The sequence below is a fragment of the Neomonachus schauinslandi genome, chromosome 4, assembly GCF_002201575.2.
Source record: "Neomonachus schauinslandi chromosome 4, ASM220157v2, whole genome shotgun sequence".
Lineage (NCBI taxonomy): Eukaryota > Metazoa > Chordata > Mammalia > Carnivora > Phocidae > Neomonachus > Neomonachus schauinslandi.
This window is the reverse complement of record NC_058406.1, coordinates 1,988,147-1,995,188: the sequence shown is the minus strand read 5'-3', so window position 1 is coordinate 1,995,188 and position 7,042 is coordinate 1,988,147. Positions and strand designations below refer to the sequence as shown.

Below are 7,042 nucleotides of genomic sequence, written 5' to 3'. Positions count from 1 at the left end.
GTGGGGGTGGGCCCAGGTGGGCCAGCAGGTGGGTGTGGGCCCAGGTGGGTGTGGGCACAGGTGGGTGGGCAGTTGGGGCTGATGGGGTAGGAGGTGGCAGTATCCCTTCCCTGGAGAGGTGGTCCCAGAGGTCTGGCCTCCCCTGAAACAATGACACGGCACCCCCTGACGTGAGGTGAGGGATGGGGCCATGCAGTGGGGGTGGCTGGGGGTCCCAGCTCCCCATGCTGGAACAGGATGTGTTCTGGCCTGTCTCTCTGCCCCTGGGTCCCTCTGCACACGGGAAACATGGGAGCAGCTGAACGGGGGCAGAGATGTTTTTGCATGAACTCCAGTGGGAAAAGGGGAAGAGAAGGATGCTGGTGCTATTTTTCTGGAAGAGGAAATGAATAATTCTCCCCAGGAAGGGATCAGGAGGGAAGAGGAGAAGGAAGCAGCTCTGGCTTCCCTTGTGGGCAGGAGAGGCTCAGGGGCAGGGTGGCTGCCCAGATGCTGGCCAGCTGGCCCTCTGGCGGGAGGTGCCCCAGACCCCCGGTTCCCGGCAGCAGCCCTTCTCCCCATGCTCTCTGATCCTGGTGATGTGTGTGTTCCCTGCTTCTGGCTTCTAGGAAAACAAAGGAGTCTGTTGACTGGGGGTGCATGGTAGAGGTCAAAGCCGACGGCCCTGGTTTCTGCTGTGAGATGGGGCTCCTCAGGCCTGCTGGAGGTGGCCCTAGTAATCTGGTGAATGGTGGGGGCGGGCAGAGGAGGCAGGGGCCTACGGCACTGGGTGGGGTTGGGTGGGTGGGGAGCACAGCGTTTTTATACCTGAGAAAGGACGTGGATGCCCAACCACATGGCCAGCCTGGGGTGGGGGGCCCTCTGGGCTTGGCTTCCTGGGCTGGGGGGAGTGGGTGTATACACTCTCATGGGCAAGGGCGGGGAGCCGGGGTGCAGGTCACGGTTGGCACTGCAGCGTTCCCAGCATCCGTACTCCTGAACTTGGGTCGGGTGACCCTTGGTTTCTCCTGTGTCTCGGAGTGACCTTCCCAGGGTCAGGGGTGGGGAGGAGCGGTAGGGCCCAAGGGTCAGCCAGATCCTGGGAGACCAGGTTGGAGACAGGCCCCAAATGCTGACTTTTCAGGGATGAGGGCCCGATTTCAGCATAGGTCCTCAGGCCCCGACAGTCTCTCCTTCGCAGTCTGGCTCAGCGTGCGCTCCTGGGCTGTCCTGCGGCTCTGTCTGCCGGTGCTGGTGGCCAGGAAGGACGAGCTGGCTCTGCCGTGGCCTGGCCAGCTAGCAGGAGGGGGCGGGTATGCGGCAGTGGGGAGATCGCTGGCAGGTGGGACCTAAAGCCGCCCAGGGCAGCCGTGGCCTTGCAGAGGTGGAGAAGCCGGGCTGGGGACAGGGCTGTAGTGGTGAGGAAATGAGGACGTCTCTGCCACAGGGCCTGGCCTTGGGGGTCCAGTTTGTGCTGTTGGCCTGGAGACACAGACAGGGTCTCCACGTGTGTCCTAAACTTGAGGCTTGGGCTTTCTTGATTGTTTGTTTTTTAAAAAAACATTTTAGTGCAGGATTTACTTATTTCTGTATTTGGATTTTGAATGCTCTAGGAAGAACCCTGTGATCCGGCCTCTCGGGCACCCTCTTGTTGCCCCAGTGTCTGGGTCCCCGGCAGGTGAAGGGAGGGAGGGACAGGGAGGCTCACGTGGGGCAGAGCCTGAGCCTGGGACCCTGCCCCCCAGGGGTGGCCGTTGCTCAGCTCTGGGGAGTCAGGGGGCCTGGCAGGAGGCTGGTGGCAAGCAGACGATGCAACAGGGGTGCAATGGGGGGTACAGAGCCAGCTGGGGCTTCGATGTGTGGATGGGCAGGGCGGGCCCGCAGGGACGTGGGTGTTGGAGGAAGTGCAGCGGAGGCGGCAGGGGGGCGGCGTGCAGAGGAAGGCAGAAGAAGTGGCCGGAGAAGGTGGGCTGAGCACAGAGAACGGGCTTCCTGCCGTGAGCTGAGCCCTTGGGGTCACTGGGTCACTCTGTTTCCCTGTCCCAGGTGGAGCAGGTGCCCAGACCCCCCAGACCCTGGGAAACCCTGCCCTGTGGGGTCAGGGGAGAGTCTGGGGTGGCCCCCTTCCTGCCGGCTTGCCTGTGGGTGCCGGGGCTGGAGGCTGGGTCGGGGCCCTCCGAGCTCCTGAGCATGAGCAGTGGCTGGGGTGCTGGGCCCACACTTGGGAGAGGTGCCCACTTCTTGCACAGGGGCCCGGGGGTCAGGAGTCTCTGGGTTTGTCCCTTCCCCCATCCCTGTGCCATTCCCCCAGTCCCAGTCCAGGCTGTCCGCAGTCAAGGGAGACCGTGTCGGGCCGGGGGCAGCCCCCCCTGCTGCTGACAGCCCCAGCCCGGCCCCTCTCCACCAGCCATGTGAGACGTCCTCGCTTCGCGTGTCCTGGAACTGCAGCTGCATGTGGGACGCCATCAGGGCCCCCGTGGGTTCGTGTGGGAGTGAGGAGGAGACATCATGCTGTGTAAGAGAATGACAGGAAGCTCCTAGTGGCCACTGTGATTTCTCAGAGGCCCACTTAGCAGCATGTGTGACCTGGAGGTGACCAGAAAGGAAAAGTGCTGGCCGGGTGGGGTGGCGTTGCCTGGTGACCAGGGGGCTTCCTCGGGTCTGCGTGGTACACATGTGCCCCGTGGGCAACTGGGCGCTGACCTCTTCTGTTGGGGTGCCAGATTCTTGCCTGGTGGCTCTCCCAATTCCACGGCCATCTCGGTGGGGTGCAGATTTTCCTGGACCCACCCCCATGCCCTGGGCTCTGGGTGTCCCTCATCAAAGGGCGCCCTGAGTGTGAAGGTGCTGCATGCAGACTCTGACATGGATGCACCCAGGAATGAGGGGCCAGGAAGATGCTCTGTGGCTCCCCGCTCTAACTCTGTGCAGGCTGAGCCCCGGCCATCTGAGGAGGCCACTGGACGGAGAGGCAGAGCCTGAGCAGGTGCCAGGAGCTGCGCCAGCAATGAGGAATGGGAAGGGGTTCTGTGGTCCGGGGAGCTCTGCATAAAGCACAGTGAAGCAGGTTCCATCGTTGCGGGACTTATCAGAGCATTTAACATGCTAATGTGTCCTGTGAGTTCCTGAGAAAGACTATGTAGTATTTTCCAAACCAATTCTTTATTTAAAAAGAAAGGAATAAAAAGATACAACAAAGTTGAAAAAATAAACAGTGTCCCTAAAGCATGCATTGGGAAACTGACCCAGGCGGTCCCCCGGACGATTGTTTGTGTGGGGCCAACAGCGTGCCTTGCGCTGTGCTCAGGTGTGGGAGGGTGGCAGTGGCAGAGACTGGGCCTGGCCCTTCCTCCGTCGGAGCTGCTGTCCCGTGGCGGCGGACACGCGGGCAAGCGCGCCTGCGGTTCTGGGTTCAGTGCCAGCCCGTGAGCAGAGCCCTGGAGAAAGCTGCGGTGGGGGAGGGGCGTCGGCCAGGAGGGGCTGGGTGGGGCTTGAAACAGCTCGGGTTTACTCTCTGGAGGCCGGAGGTGTGCCATCCACATGTGGGGGATCCTTCCCGCTTAGTCCTGGGCCCTCCCTGGTGTGGGGCCGCATCAGCCGCCTGCTGTCTGCGTGCCCTCCCCTGTCTCTGAGCGGGGCCTGCCCGAATCCGTGTGAGCCCGGTCTCTGCCTTAGTCATGCCCGCAAAAACTCTGTTTCCAAATGAGGTCACTTGCTGAGGTCCCAGGGCCCTTGTGAGGACAGCAAGCCCGTGCAGGGTCTGACTGGGGGAGGGACACGGTCTGCCGTGGAGGGCGGAGGGCCTGGCCCTGGCGGGTTGCGGAGTGTGGTGAGAAGTGGCCGGATTCTGGATGCGTGGATGGAGTGGGAGCTGGGTCTGGACAGCGTGGCCGTGGCTGGGTTTTCAGGACCCCATGTGTGCCCGGGGTGTGTGGGCCAGCCTCGCCCTGACTCTGCAGCAGACCCTCAGAGGTGACCACGGACTGGGGTGGGCACTGCAGGGTGGCCACCCAGAGCTTTCTCCACAGGCTGTCCCGGCCCATTGTGGTCACTCATGCCTTCTTGCTGCCCAGGGGATGCTAGGCCGGCTGGGAGAAAATCTGTGGCCTGTGAGGGCTTCGCATGAGTGTGGGGGAGGGATTGACGTGGTTTGTTGCCACGGGAGCCTGGGACAGGCCACTGGATGGGCCAAGGGGACAGAAGCCCAGGCTGCTGACCACCTCGCAAGCTTGCCCTTTCCTCCCTCCTGGGATGCGGCCATCTCCTCTGTGATCCTGGGGCTGTGGGAAGGAGCGGCAGGAAGGCTGCTGGGGGACCCGGGGACGGCCGCCCTCTGCCTTCCTGCTTCGCTGTTCACTTTCCCTTTTCCGTTCTGGACACGTGTCAGCCCTGCGCCCAGCGTGGGAATTTGCAGAGCTGGCACTCTGGCTGTCCTGTCCTCGCTGTGGACACGGATGCCCACGCGGTTGCTAGGGGTGGGCGTGTTGTTCTGCGGCGACCCCTCATCCCCTAGGTGTCTCCGGACAGTGGAGTCACCCCAGACTTGGATGCTGCTGTGCCGGGCACGTTTGCACACTCGTGCACACTCGTGCACTGGACCAGCGTGCTGTCCACCCAGGTGAGCTCACCCACGTCACAGCCTCACATACACGTGCACGGTTGATGCCTGTGCTCACGCTCACAAGGACACATGCATGTGCACACAATCACACGTGCACACACGTGGATGGTCTCACATGCGCTGATGCGCTCACCCTCAGACATATGCCCACACCCATGTGCTCCTGAACACACGGGCTCACATACGTATGCACTGTACACGCGCTCACGCTCACGTGCACACGTGTGGCCCGTGTGCCTGCTCGCTCACGTATGTGTGCAGTGCTCACACCTGTGTGAGTGCCTGCACGCCCGCCTGCTCCCGTGCACGGGTCTGCTCACGCCTGCAGCTGCGGCCCACGGCACCCACGCTGAGCACGCGCCTCCTCTGTGCGGCCCTGCCTTCCAGCGCAGGCCTGCGGTGGGTGCGTGGCCAAGGGGGAGCCCTGCCTCGGACTCCCAGGGCCTCGGGGCGGGCACTGGCGTGGCTCTTCCTTGGGCGCTAGGAGCCAGAGTGACTCCCTCCCTGCAGCAAGGGTCTGGGCGGGGGGAGGTGCGGGTGGGGGCTTGGGGTCCAGGCCTCCAGCTGCTGGCTAGCATTGGGTCGAAGGCCGGTGGGTCTGGTAGCAGAACAGGGACAGAGGGACCAAGTGGGAGGGAGCCGGGGCTCCCAGGGAAGTGGCCTCCATCCTGTAGCCGCCCAGGCGGTCCTACCAGCACCTCGGGTGAGGTTTAGGAGATGCTGCCCAGTGGCGTGGTCGATGAGGTGAGGGCCGCCCTGAGCCACGGTGCTCATCTCGCTGCCCTGTGGGGGGCCTGGCTGGGCACAGTGTCGTCCTCACCGTCACCCCCTTCATCTGGGCTTTCCCCCACCCAGCATTGTTTGAATCCCTAAATGCCGCCAATGATGGGGGACAGAGGTGCTCTGCGCCGGGTCCAGCCCCGACTCTGCCTGGTGCTGGCCTCCCAGGCTGGTTGCTGGAGGAGCGTTGGGGGCCCGGGTATCCTCGTGGGGTTCTGGCCTGCTGTACGTGCCCCGGCTGCCCTGGGAGAGTTTCCTGGGCGCTGGCCTGGGTAGCACACACCCTGTCTCTGCTGGCCTGGTGGCTTCGGCCACGGGCAGGACTGTGCCCGCTGCTGGTGCCACCGCTTCCTTTGCCGAGCCTGGGAGCCGGGAACCAGCTGGCGTCGGATTGGTCGGCTGTGTTTGATCTGGCCCGAGGTTTCCGTGAGCCAGGCGCGCACCGGGGGCTCACGTGGCGGTTTTATTGGGCCCCGCACATCCACCACGTGTCTCGGTGGTGGGCTGATCCCCAGTTACAGTGGAGGGGCTGTGGCCCAGACAGGAGGGGAGCTGCTTCCCAGACAGGCCCCTCCCAGGCTCCATCCTGAAAATTCTGTGTTGGGTGCAGGGAGGGGCTGAGGTCCCCTCAGGCCTGATCAGGATGTGAGCTCAGCCCCAGCCAGCAGACAGGCGTGCCCCTCCTCTGGGGATGCCGTGGGGAGCTGATGCAGGGATGGGGCTCCCCTGCTCCTGGGCCCAGCCCTCACTGCCAGGAGTGGATGGGAGCCAGAGGCTTTGGCACAGGAAATCCACAGGAGGCCGTGCAGCTGGGACAAACCACGAGAGAGCAGGCTCCCAGGCCAGGAGCTTTGTCTTGGGTCTGAGTTGGTCCCTCCCGCCCTGGCCTGTTCGAGCTACAGGATGAATGTGGGGTCTCTGGGCCGCTTGGGCAGAGGTGCCCAGGGACAGGGCTCATTTGCAGTGCTGGCCTCCAGAAGGCTGACGTTTGTGCCCCACGCACATTTGGTGACCCTGGCCGTGTGTTCAGAGCCTGCAGGGGGGCGGCCTGGTAGACCAGGAGAAACTTGTCCGCCCGGATCACACCTGTCCTGCCTGAGGCCACTCAGCTGTCCAGCCGGTAGCTACTTGGGGAAGAGAAGAGGAGGGGCCGTGGGCTCAGTCGCGTGGCAGTTTGAGGACAGCCCAGCCCTTGTAGAGGAGTGGAGCCCCGTTGCCATGGTTAGCCAGTCCCAGGACAGGGGCCACCCCCACTGCCTGCAACAGGGTTCACCTGAGGTCCCACCAAGCGCAGGTGTTTCTTGCCCCCGACCGTAAGAGAGGGGTGGCTAGCGTTAAGATGCCACAGATGTCCAGGGGTGCCTGGGGGCTCATTCGGTCGAGTGTCCAACTCTTGCTTTCGGCTCAGGTCATCTCATGGGTCGTGAGATGGAGCCCTGTGTCAGGCTCCATGCTCAGTGGGGCCTCTGCTTGAGAGTCTCCCTCTGTCCCTCCCCGCTTCCATGTGCGTGCATGCACGCACTCATGCGCTCTCTTTCTCAAATAGAAAAATCTTTTAAAAGAAGGAAGGAAGGAAGGAAGGAAGGCAGGCAGGAAGGGAAGGAAGGAAGGAAGGAAAGAAAGAAAGAAAGAAAGAAAGAAAGAAAGAAAGAAAGAAAGAAA

At 63.0% G+C, this 7,042-nt stretch overlaps 1 protein-coding gene across 1 annotated transcript in view; it reads left to right on the top strand.

The window, feature by feature from the left end:
- The window catches only part of MEGF6 (multiple EGF like domains 6), a 90,504-nt gene that overhangs the window by 8,431 nt on the left and 75,031 nt on the right, over nucleotides 1-7,042 (top strand). The window lies entirely within an intron of this gene.